The sequence below is a fragment of the Lontra canadensis genome, unplaced genomic scaffold (assembly GCF_010015895.1).
Source record: "Lontra canadensis isolate GAN:19392208 unplaced genomic scaffold, GSC_riverotter_1.0 scaffold1, whole genome shotgun sequence".
Classification (NCBI taxonomy): Eukaryota; Metazoa; Chordata; class Mammalia; order Carnivora; family Mustelidae; genus Lontra; species Lontra canadensis.
Genome location: NW_022630995.1, coordinates 35,898,427 through 35,911,378, shown reverse-complemented (window position 1 = coordinate 35,911,378; position 12,952 = coordinate 35,898,427). Strand labels below are relative to the sequence as shown.

General features: G+C 46.0%; 1 long non-coding RNA gene across 1 annotated transcript; it reads left to right on the top strand.

Moving 5' to 3' along the window:
• The first annotated feature begins 222 nt into the window (after window positions 1-222).
• LOC116872860 lies at window positions 223-4,396 on the top strand. The gene is made up of 3 exons (XR_004383698.1): window positions 223-252; window positions 2,243-2,299; window positions 4,382-4,396. It is a non-coding gene; the product is annotated as an uncharacterized LOC116872860 (long non-coding RNA).
• The last annotated feature ends 8,556 nt before the right edge of the window (window positions 4,397-12,952 follow it).

The window sequence follows — 12,952 nt, the reverse complement described above, 5'->3', positions numbered from 1 at the left end:
AAGGCTGGGGACCCCAGGGTGCCTTATCTGAGCTACTCCTAAACCCTCCTCCCGCTCCCTTCTAAACTGCTACCCACTCCCAAATGGCTATCTTAATTGTAGCCCACCTTGTAGCTTAATGGTTAAGCCCCAGAAACATGTCAGAAAAATGCGGAGTAGAATTGGGCCTTCACTAATAATATCTCTGTGATCTCACGTTCCTTCTCATCTCAGATTTGGGCAATAAAAGCTTGGACCTTCTGCCTTGCAGGGGTGGGTAGGAGGATTATATAAGATGCTGCATATGAAGTGCCTGGCATGTTCCAAGTGTCCCATAAAAGTGAACTCACCTGCTACTGTGCCTTTGAGTCCCTTCTCTCCCACTCCCTGCCTGCTCTGCTCTAGCTTGTGGAGTGGGGTAGGTTTCTTCCCTTGTGATGGGAACAGTTTTGTTTTTCTGTGTTACAGTCTTGGTTCTGGGATTTGCACGCCAGTGGAGCTGGAATGGGGGAGGAAGACCTTGCTCACTTCTGAAATGCATGAACAGGGGCCACCCTCACGACCTATTCCTTTCTTAGCCCCCCGACTGGAATCCCATGGCTCTTGCAGGCATCCACGGCTGTTCCAGTGCACACACCTCTTTCCCTCAATTCACATAAGTCAACCGGGTGAAATGTTCCTGTCAGCGCTCACTCTGAGAAATTGGTTCTCAATATTTGGAAGGAGGGAGAGGGAATAAGAAGAACGTTCCGTGCCAGAGTCCTGGCTTAAGTGCTTCTAGTCCTCTGGCAGAAGCAGAAGGTGAGGAGCCCACCCAGCCTTGGGGAGACCCCTCCCTCCTGCCATCTGTTTAAAATTAAAATACTGCCTTCTGCCAAAGAAGGGTTTGAGCTTCCCCATTGCTCCTCGGGGCTTCTGTCACAGACGGAGGTAGAAGAGGAGGAAGATGACGTGACAGCCAAGCCATCCTTCCATTCCAAGGAGAAAAGTCCAGATTCAAGCCCTGGAGTAGAGTTACAGGGCAGAGGCTGAGAATCAGGAGACCGAGTTCCTGCTCTAGTTCTGTCCTTAGCTTTGTGAGCTGGGGTGGACTCTGTCTTCTGGAAGAAAGTAGATTTAAGCACAGGGTTCTCTACTCTGAAGAACCTGCAAAGTACCTTTGCCAAACAATTAAATGTGAATTGAGCCAAACAACTAGATCTAACTACCACCTTTCAGGAAATACAGGGGATAGAGGAACATGTTAAGTGACACTCCATTGAAAGCCAACACATGAGCAGTTTTACAGGGCAAATGACTTTATTTCTTCAACCAAAGAATGACAGGGTGAGAAGGAACCTTAAGTATTAGTGATTTAAGAGATTTATTAACCAAATGCAATGTGTGGACTATTTTTGGTTCCAATGCAAACAAACCAGCTGTAAGAATACATTTTTGAGACAATGGGAGATACATGTGAACAGTGTTTGGATATTTGATATTAAGAAAATATTATTATTTTCTTTTAACATAACACTGTCAATAATTGTGTTAAGAAAGTCCTTTTTACCTTGAGGTAGTATTAAAGTATGCACAGGTACTGAAAGGATGGTATGACACAGAAACAATAAATATGGGATTTACTTCAAAATAATCTACTAGAGGAAGAGTGGATGGGGGAAGGATGATGAAGCAAGATCTATATTGTGTTGGTAATTATTCCAAATGGTCAATGGATTTATGGGGGTTTGTGATAATATTCTCTGATCTTGTGTGTGTTTGGAATGGTTCGCCATGCAAAGTTAAAGGGTAGGAGAGAATGTGGGTTGTGGGGAGGGACCATTGCCTGGATCTGCCTCTTACTGGGCCAGTTAACCTCAGACTCAGTTTCTCCTTGAAGACAAAAATAGCACCTATGTCATAGGATGGTTGAGGACACAAGGAAAGCACTCTGTATATGGTTAGCCCATAGTAAGTGCCCTTTTTCATGTTAGCTCTCATTATGAAGAAAATCAAGGGTGGGCACTAATTTGACACTATGGTTCTTTCCTGTTGAAAGAATATCTGATTCCAGCCTGTTCCTATCATACCTTAGCCCACATTCACTTCTTGGGAAACTCTAACTTCCTCGTGTGTGCACCTCCCTTTGCCCTGGGGCTTCCAGACCCTTGACCTGGGTGACCAGGTGTCAGTTCCATAAGGTATGTTGGATGGATTCCTAGATTGGCAGGTGCAGGTTTCTCATTTCCTCACCTGCCCACTCACTTTCTGGCTCTTTTTCTAGTAGCTTCCTGTTGCCTGAAAAGAGAGCTCGAAGCTTCGGGCAGTGGGGGTGGGGAAGGTGAGTGAGGAAGCAGTCATATCTTCACTCCCAGACTTCTTCTCAAGCTCCAGACCCTTGGTGGGGAAGGGAGGGGTGAGGGGTCCAAAGGAGAGATGCTGTCTCCTCTGGGCTCTGTCTCCCTGGCAGCATGGGCAAGTCGCTTGTCTACACGGCACCCCAGTCTCCTCATTTGTAACATGAGGACAATAGTACTCATTTGTTTGTTAATACAGTGTGAAAATCAAAGTGCTAACTTCAGAGCTGGACTTGTGGGGTTGGAGTCCCAGCTGGCTCTGCTTTGTATTGTCTGTGTGATCTTGGACCTCTCTGTGGCACGGTTTCCTCGCTGGTCAAATGGGAACAGTAATGGTACCTATGTCATAGGATTGTCGTCAGGACTAAATTGAATGACACAAGGCGCGTAGACAATGCTCAGCCTGTGTTATTGCTATCTTTATCTTTGTCATCAGTCTGCACAAGGCACTTTGAGAGCTCACTCATGTGCCTGACACCTCACCTCAGGCCTGCTTTCAGACCTGCTGAATTCCTACCCTAGCCCTGGGGTCCTCCCTCAGGCGTTCAGGCCAGCCCTATGTCCAGGGTCTGTGCCACAGACTTGGGTTACACCAGAGAGGAAACCCTGTGTCACGCCCTCCTGATTTCAGCTCTTTCCTTCACTCCAAGGCAATCCAGGGCTAAAATACTTCCAAAGGGGGAACCTGGGAGGTGATGGGACAGGGGAGAAAAAAGGAAAGTATTAGAGGGTCCTATTTTGTGTGTGCAGTAAAAGAACTTGCCCAGTGACACCCATGACGGAGGTTCAGCTAGGAATATCCTAGCTTCTCATTAGTCTTGGCAAAGAAAACCGATGGCCCCACCCTGGCTACGCCCAAGCCCTCATTAGAAGCGCCTTGAGCCGGGAGCCTCTGGGTCAGGTAGGGGCCCATCGTTTGGTGCCTGGAGCTCTTAGTTACTCTCCTTTTTGGAGTGGCAGCTTAACACCTCAAAGTTTTTGGCTCTGAATCGTTACTCAGCATTGGATAGAGCCCAATAAACATGCAAAATAAGGATGGAACTCAAGAAATGTGGAAAATAAGAGTGATGAGAAGAAGCAACAAGAGAGCAGAATCATGAATGCAACAGACCCCTGGAAAATAGGCCCTTGGTCTGAGCTCGGTGGAGGGGGTTGATATCGGCATCCCCGGGCTGGGGTAGGGGGGTGTCACCCAGTTCTAAATATCATCTCTCAGAGCTACGGAGCTGGACCTTTGGTTGCTGAGCTCCTCTAAAACATCAGATCTACTTCCCGACTTGAGACCCCACGCTAATAAATATCCATTCCTACCCGCCCCTTTCCTTCCTCCTCTGTACCCCAATCCAACTTCCCCAACTCTAGAACTGCAGGCTGGGAAACTTGTAAAGACAAATAGCCCTTGTGCTCCCTCCTCTGGGGTAGATCTTGAGAAAGACCTGGAATAGAATGAGCTTTGTGGGGATTTCCAGGTGCTCAATCCCTCGAGCATGTTTGAACTGAGCTTGGCTGTTTCCACCTGCCTGCCAGGGAGTGGGCCAAGCCACACCTAGTCGTGCCAAGTCCTGGGTCCAAAGTGTTTGTCACAGTGTCTCAGCGAATATGTCAGGCCAGCTTTAACTGAAACAAGGTTGAAATGATTAACAACCGCAACACCAAAGCCCAGAGATAGTGATATGCCTTTTACACTAGTGTATCTTCCGAAGGGCAGGTAAAGAAAAAGCTTACTTCTTAGTCAAAAGAGCATGAGGTTTTGTATAATTTGGGTGTCAGAATCTCAATATCAGCGGTCAGGTGTGTGTATGAGTGGAGAGAGGGTGAGAGGGTGGCAAGGCGAAGTAGTTGAAGGAAATGGTTTTTCCTGCTTTGGACTTCGTAATGACAAAGATAGGATTTGTTGAAAATGACAGGGCCCAGCCCACTCTCTATAATGAGAGCCATGTTAGACTTGGTATACATCAAATATATATGCAACAAACTATAAAGCAGCGGGTTTCAAACTGCTTCCTACTTTCCATAATATGTCTAATCAATACAACACTTCCTGTGTGTGGCTTTGCTCTCGATAGTGAAATGGGAATGTGAGGCCCCAGTACCTCTGGAAATGGAGAGGACACTGGTCCATCTGAAAAGGAATGTTCTGCACTGAGTGGTGTCCCTGCAAAAAAGAGAAGTTAGAATCTGACAAGGGTTTTGTATCCTGAATACAGAGCCAACTCCTACAAGTCAACATCAACAACAAAAACAACCTGATTCAAAAATGGGCAAAAGACTTGAACAGACACCTCTCCAAAGAAGATATACAATTGAACAGTAAGCATATGAAAAAATTCTTGTCACTAATCATCAGGAAATTCAAGTCAAAACTCAATGAGATACCACCTCCCACCTGTCAAGATGGCTGCTGTCAAAAACCAGAAAATAGCTAGTGTTCGTGTGGATGTGGAGAAAAGTAGAGTTCTTATGCTCTGTTGGCGGGGGTGCAAACTGGTACAGCTGCTGTGCAAATGGTATGTCCAGTCTTCAAAAAATTAAAAATAGCATTTTTTAATACAACTTAAATTATTATTTTAATTTTACATATTTTAATTATTTTATTTATTTTAATTATTTAGTACTTTTAATTATTACTAAACTATCACTTAAATTATTTTTAATATGATCCAGCAATCTCACTACTGGGGATAGATCCAAAAGAATTGAAAGCAAGGTCTTTTTTTTTTTTTTAAGATTTTATTTATTTATTAGATAGATGGAGAGAGAGCACAAGTAGGCAGAGCAGCAGGCAGAGGGAGAGGAAGAAGCAGGCTCTCCCCTGAGCAGGGAGCCTGATGCTGGGCTCAATCCAGGACTCTGGGATCATGACCTGAGCCAAAGGCAGATGCTTAACCCACTGAGCTACCCAGGCACCCCTGAAAGCAGAGTATTAAAGAGATATTTGTCCACCTGTGTTCATTGCCACCTTATTTACAGTGTTTAAAACATGGAAGCAACCCAAGGGTGCATCGGCAGAGAGAAGGATGAGCAAAATGTAGTGTACACACACACACACACACACACACACACACACACACACAGTAGAATATTACAGGCTTAAAAATATTTTTCAACATATTCAGCAACATGCTACAATATAGATGACATTTTAGGACATTATGCTAAGTGAAACAAGCCAGTCACAAAAAGATAAATACTAGATGATTCCACTTATATGAGATCCTTAGAGTATTAGTAGAATGGTGGTTGCTAGGGCTGGGGGAAGAGTAGAATGGGGGTTTACTGGGTGTAGAGTCTCAGTTTAACAGAATGCAAAGAGCTCTGGAAAGGCAGAGCGGTGATGGTTGTGTGATAAGATGAAGGTATTTAATACCACTGAACCGATACTTAAAAATGGTTATGATGGTAACTTCTATGGGAGCCTAGGTGACTCAGTCGGTTAAGCGTCCGCCTTTGGCTCAGGTCATGATCCCAGGGTCCTGGAATTGAGTCCCACATTGGGCTCTCTGCTCAGCAGGAAGCCTGCTTCTCCCTCTCCTACTCCCTCTGCTTGTGTTCCCTCTCTCACTGTTTCTCTCTGTCAAAGAAATAAAATCCTTAAAAAAAAAAATGGTAACTTTTACAGTATGTGTATTTTACTACACTCAAAATAATTGGGGGAAAAAAAGAGAAAAATCTTCTCTAAAATTTTGTGGTCCTGGGTAAATATCATGAGAATAAAATATGTAGACTAGGCCTTTTCAAGTTATTCCTATTCAACGTCAGAAAGCTTTTTTAACAAACAGTAAGTGGTACATAGAAGATAAATAAATAAATAAAATCTTGGCTTTCAAAATTTTCATTTAAAAAGGTAAAAGAAACCGTGTGTTACTATTAACACTGACTATAAGGGGCAAGTTCTAATTTAAATAAATTCTTTAAACATAAAAAAAAAAAAAAAGACAAGTTGGCGTCCTAATCCCCAGTTGCTCAGAATGTGACCTCATTTGCAGATTATAAAGGTAATCAAGTTTCAAGGAGGTTGTTAGGGTGGGCACTAATCCAGGATGACTGGTGTCCACACAGACAATGAAATCTGGACACAGACGGACATAGAGGAAAGACAACATGAAGAGACACAGGGAGAAGATGGCCACCTACCAGCCAAGAAGAAAGGGGCCTAGAACAGATTCTTCCCTCACAGCCTACGGAAGGAACAATGCTGCAGACACCGTGGTCCCAGACTTCTGGCCTCTAAGACTGTAAGACAATTACACATTTCCATTGTTTTAGCTCCCCAGGCTGTGGTACTTTGTCACGGCAGCCCTAGCAAACCAATACAAGGGACAATAGGTGATTCTGTGTTGTGCCCCTCGGCTGTCTCCTCAGGGCTTGCCTGATCAATAGTGTGGAGAATTCCAGGGGGGGTCCCCACTCGGTCTCCAGTCCCTCCTCATGAGGAAGCATTGTAAACCCATGAGTTAAGGGCGTGGGAAGACAGTCTATATCTGTTGGTCTGTCCAGAGTCCCTCCCTCAGTCTAGAGCAGGGGTGACCCAGGTGGTCTGACCTACACGGGACCTTCCATTACCTGGAGTTTCTGCTCACAGAGAGCCCCTGGTTTTCCTCTTCTTGGAGTGACCTGTGCTTGATCCCCTTTGATTTTCTCCGTTCTTTCAGGGCATGGTGACCGTGGGAAAGATGTGAAAGCTCCTTTGGGGGAAGAATCCTACTTGAGGGTTGCATTGAAGGTGACCTGTCTGTCTGTAACACTGTGACACTTCCCGGGAATGGTCACTAACTGTCCTCTGAGCAACAGTAACAGACAATTACTGCTTAAATATTTGCCCTTCTGTATCATTTGGTTTTACCAGAAATCTAGATGGAACTGCTAGTTGCCCCCATCCATGACTGGCATAGAATCCCAGGCTTGACTCGCAACCACCATGGCTGGTTCTGATTTTGTGAGCGACCCAGGCTGATGAGCAAGCCTAGCCCACTTGAAGCCTCTATGGCTTTAACTCTTTTGGATCCTTGGTCACACACTCACCATTTGCAGATCAATCCCTATAATATCTGAGCTTCCCAGGCAAGAGTTGGATGGTTCCGCAAGGTCCACCACCACTTCCAGAAAACCAATTCAAAATGCATGATAAACCTACAAATATGTAATGTGAACACACATTTGAATTTATTTGTATTTTCATAAGGAAATATAGGTAAGAAGACAAAATAAGAATGATTACCAACAAAGGAGAGAAGGAACTAGAGAACTGAGACGAAGGGGCAGGAGGTAGTGATGAAAATTTTCAGTATACAGAGCTTTAGAGTTCTGATTTGTTCTTTTTTTAAAAAAGTTTTTAAATTGAAATATAATTAACATACAATGTTATATTAGTTTCAGGTGTACAATATAATGATTCAAGAAGAATTCTGACTTTTGAGTCATGCACATGAATTGCCCATTAAAAATCAATTTGTAATTTAAAAAAATGCACCATCTCTTGCAAAGGGCCTCAGACTCCCATTTTCATTTATGAAACACACCCTACGTAATTTGTTAAAAAACGATCTTCCTTTAAATGCTTACAATACCCTATATTTAAAAATGGTGACAGCCTGTTTGTTTGGCATAAACGAGAACCTGTAGAACGCGTTCGTGATGATGCCCAAATGGGCATTAGGGGCTAGAGTAGGATTTTGGAAGACGTTGACCTCATAGCTCGGGCTTCACAGGAAACTTGCTGAGAGGCCTTAGATTCGTCACTTAACCTTTCTGTTCCTCACCTCTCCATCTGCAACTCCGGCTCAACTCCACCCCTTGGCTGTGCTCTCCGGTTTGTTATGTGGCTCCCACGTGAAAATACTTTGAAAGCACCATCCCCATCATCTTGATGGTACAGTTTCCAGTCAAAGATGTGTAGCTGAAGGCCACTGCAAAACATACAAAGCCTGAAATGAGACCCAGTCCAATCTTTAGAATATTTGTGTGTTGTCTCTATGGCACTGCCCGGAGACTGGAGTCACTCAAAGGTTGGACATGGTTGTTTTTTTTTTTTTTTTTTCCCAACTCTCATTTGCACCGAGCAATCAGTTAAGAGTTGGAGGGATTGTTTATTAGAAAGGGTTGGAGGCGAAGGGAAGCAAAAAGTTGGCTCTCCTTCTGGGCCAGGAGAGGAGCTCTGGTCCTAGAAACAACTGACAAGTCGTAGGAATGCTTGCTTTGGGGGTGGGGTTGAGGGCTTCAACTGTTTAGGCTTCTAATCCTCTCCCTTCCCTCCCCTAAAAACACACAAAACTAAGGAAGAGGCAAGAAAGGTGGTAAGATTCCTGGAAGAAGTTTCCAGAAGGAGACAGGAAAAAACAAGAAAATAAAGAGCCCAATGTGTCCTGACACGTTGGTGTGTTTCCCTTTAGATTTTTCTTCCCCCTAGAAAGATATCCAGGATTTTGTCTTCTCTTAACAAAACTTTGGAAGGAAAGTTTGACATAATCCCCAGAACTGTAAAACCTCTTTGTGCGGCCGTCACCGGAATGCTTTTCTTACATTCCCTCAAGAAGCCAACTTCCAATGTGGCAAGTTCTGGAAGCCAGGAAGGGAGGCGGCAATCTGAGCAGAGCGGCAGGGCGGCTCCCCTAGGCGGAGCCCGGGCTCCTCAAGCGGCGCCCCTCCTATCTCCGCCACAAGGGAAAAGGAGGAGAGACCTACATTTAAAAAGGCAGGAACCTACCAACTGCAGGAATCCTAAAATGCCCTGTGCCAATTCCCACTTGTGAGGTCAAATCGAGGTCAAAAGCATTACCTAATCATCTCTCAAAACCCCCTATTTGAAGGGGTTGAGCCGGGAGGGCGACACCCCAAGTCGTGAACTATATCAAACTTGGTCTTTAAAACTTAACCTAGGACTGTTGTGTTGTGTTTTGTTTTATTTCGCCTGAGCCAATTTTTCTGGTGGCGTTTCTGTTACTTCCTGTTTGTGACTGAGCCTTCCTTGCCCTACTTCCTTTTTTGGGGGTTTGTTGCCTGTACTGCCATTTCCACTTAGTTGTATGGAAGAGGGCTGCGTGCATGTGTGTGTGTGTGTGTGTGTGTGTGTGTGTGCTCTTGCGTTAGATTGGAAGGGAAAGAAATAATGATTAGCATTTCTGTTATAAAACACTGTTTCTCATATGTTCACATTCTTTCCTTTACTCTCCACAGCAGCACGAGGGGATAAGCAAGATCGTTATGCCCCAACTGGAGATAAAGAAATGGAGTCTTAAAAAAAGTTTCGTGTTCAAGGTCACTCATCAAAGAAAGGAGCAACACCTGAATCTATCTGACTCCCTGCTTCCAAATCCAAATACAAAGTTCCTTTCCTTTCACTCTTGGGGGTAGGGGTGGGGGCCCAACATTTCACTCTTTGGCCTAATTCTATTCAGAAGGTTTATTTGTTCAATTTTAACTACAGAGTTTTTATTTCTGAAATGTGAAGAAAAGATTAGCTGGAGCCCTGCCCGGGAGCAATGGAACAGTTCTCAAGGCTCAGCTATTTCGTTGTTTGGGCAGCACCGCCCCCCCCCCCACACCTCTGCAATCTTGACAACACGGCTATTTCCAGGGCCAGGCTGGGGGGTTTCTGCTCCCCCGGTACCCCGGGGGTGCGTTGTCCATGGCAGGCGTTAGGGGGAGCATGTGTGTAAGAGGAGGGAAACCACTCAGGCCCAGGCAGGAAATGTCTGAGATCATGTGTCCTTAAACGGGCCGGGTTGGAAAAGTTTTGTTTTTTGTTTTTCTTTTTTTCTCTATCCCTGACTGAATGCTTAGTACTCCAGCCTTCTCCACAAAGATTTGTGCTTCCTGATGTGTAGGATGGGAAAAATCAGCCTGAGGGGACTGTAGGAAGAAGTCACCTCTAGGCCTACTGGGTCCAACAGCTTAGTCTCCACATTACCACTGAGGAAGCCCCCGCCCCAGGCCTCTGCAAGTCAGAGAAGGCTCTGGAATCTTTGTCTGGGTGTCAAGGGAGAAGACATGGAGGCCCAGATAATGGGTTGTCCTGGGTCCTGAAAGGAGAAGAATTTGTACAGTTGGTAGCAAGAGAATTAGAATGTACACTGCAGGAAGGGAGAGCTGTGTGTTTTTGTTTTGTTTTGTTTTTTAAATGCTATATTTCTGCTTTCCAGAACAGTACAGGTGGCTGGCTGGGTTCTCAGGTGCCTTTCCCAGGCACTCACTTTGACAGAGCCTATTAACTTAGGCTACATTTTGACAAGGGCCTTGAAGTCAGATGGAAAAGAAACAAATATGTCTGGCATCGCATGAGTGCCCAGAGTGAGGCTAGGGAGAAGCTTTTGAGGTGTTCACTAGTTCTGGAATAGCTTGGAGTGCTGACAGGCCACTTGGAATCTAGGGTGTAGCGTTCTCTCTTTTTTTCCTTTCTGGACCCAAACGGTAATTTCTAAACCTGGGAAAGAGAAGTTGCAAGGGGTGTGGGGAGATACCCTGAGGGCTGGCTGGCAACAATTTTCCTTTCCAGCGGCAAAAGTTGATGTTGGCCTACACTTGGGACTGGTATGTAGAAGATAATTGATCTTCTGTGGTGAATGGGGGTTATGTACGAAAACATTGTTTTGGTCTTGGTTCCAAATACATATGAAATGTGTACTCTAATGCACTTGCTCCTATATTTTTTCTTGTTCTTTCCCTTTTTGGGGGGAGGTGGTTTCAAATGTTGACTTCCTAGGGTATTTTCCAGGAGCAGTAGAAAAGATGTTAACCAGAATTTCCTGTAAAACTCCTGTGTAGGCATCTCTGCCTTCATGCCCTGCTGAGGATCAAAACCCCCTTCACTGTGAATAAGTTAAAAAAGATGTAATCAGGGTGACCAAAATGAAAATGGACAAAATGGTGACCCACTGTGAGTAGATGGTATTAATGGGCCTTGGATCTCTACTCCCGTCCTGGTTTCCCCTAATATAAAGTAATACCCACGCCTCACATATGCCTCTATCATAGTGACACCTATGTATGCTTTAATATAAAATGATACCTACATGTTGAGTTGGTGTATTATAAGGAATTTAAGTTACCTTCTGGAATGTTTCTCCCTTCTCGTGGTCAGTCAGAAAATTTACATTTGCAAACACCCTAAGTAACTCATGTAATCACCCTTATTGAGAACCCACCCTTATTGAGAATTCCTGTGCTAGGCATAGGAAACAAGGGTGAAGGTCCTTCCTTGAGTCATTCGCAGTCCTGTGCGAGGCCTCGTGTCCCCCTGTGTCTGTTCCCACCTGGAAGTGCCTAGAAGAGGATTCCGATGAGGCCTGGAATCCTGGCTCTGCCATTTGCTGGCCGTGGGACTAGGGCAAGTTTCTGAACCGATCTGAGCCTCAGTTTTAATATCTTTAGTATGGGAAGAATAACGGTACCCACATCATGGATTTGTTGTTGTCATTTTTCTGTGAGGATTTGATGAACTGCCCCCCAGCGAGCACTCAGTGGGGTTGCTGGTGGTGGAGGTGGGGAGAGGAGGAGGGAGGGGAGATGGAGGAGGCTCCTAGGAGAACTGCAGGTCAGGGATTTCAGCCGGGAAGGGAGCAGAATGTGGCCGGTGAAGAGCATTCTGGAAGAAGCCCCCCACCCTGGGGCTCCCACAAGCCCTCCAGGTGGTTCTGATTTGCAGTGGAGTCTAAGAACCGCTGAGCTGTGTGGTAAGCTGTGGAATCTTTGTGTTTTAAGATTTTATTTATTTGAGAGAGAGAGAGAGAGTAAGAAAGCGAGTGAGCAAGAGAACAAGTGAGGGGAGAGGCAGAGAGAGAAGCAGACTCCCCTGCCGCGCAGGGAGCCCAACACAGGGCCGGATCCCAGGATCCCAACCACGATGGGGCTCCATCCCAGAACCCTGGGATCCTGACTTGAGCCGAAGGCAGACGCTTAACCAACTGAGCCACCCAGGTGCCACCCAGCTGTGGATTTTAAGGGGATGATAGGGTTGGAATTCTGTTTTTGGAGAGAATGCAGTTGTGGCAGTCTGTGGGATGGATCCGAGATACGGGACAGGAGGCAGGACCAGGGGTCTGAGGGAGACGGGATGAGGAGCTAGAGCTCGGGCACGGTGGTGGGAGCACGTAGAAAGGGTGTGTGACGGTGGGACCACAGAGGCAGCAGAAAGGGGGCCGGCTAGAGGACAGAAACGTGAAGCAGACCAGATTTAGTCATTGAACTTTGGGGGGAGGAAAAGCAGGAGGCAGGGGCGAGTCCAGGGACTGTGAACACAGGGCTTTTAATCCCAGTGACTAAATAGTGCCTCTGTGGTCTCGCTGACACCGTTCACGCGCCCCTCCCTCTCCCTCCTTCCTCGCTGCCAAGGTGACTGAGAGCGCAGAGTGGCATCTGTGCAGGAGGTCTGGCTCCCCTCTGGAAGGCACGGCGCTCTCCAACCACAGACATCACCTCCCCCGTTGCCCCCCACGGCCGACGGAGTCATTCCACCAGCCGTGGTTCTTGCCACATCGGCGGGTGACTCACTCTCCCAGCACAGCTGGTGACCACTGCCCTTCCACAGTTTAGGAGCACTTCCAGGACTTTCCCCTACCCTCCAAAAAGCACTGGGACTTACCCTTTAGGGCGAGTTCTCTTAGAAGAGCCGGCCACCCACATCTCTGGGATCGGAGGGGCAC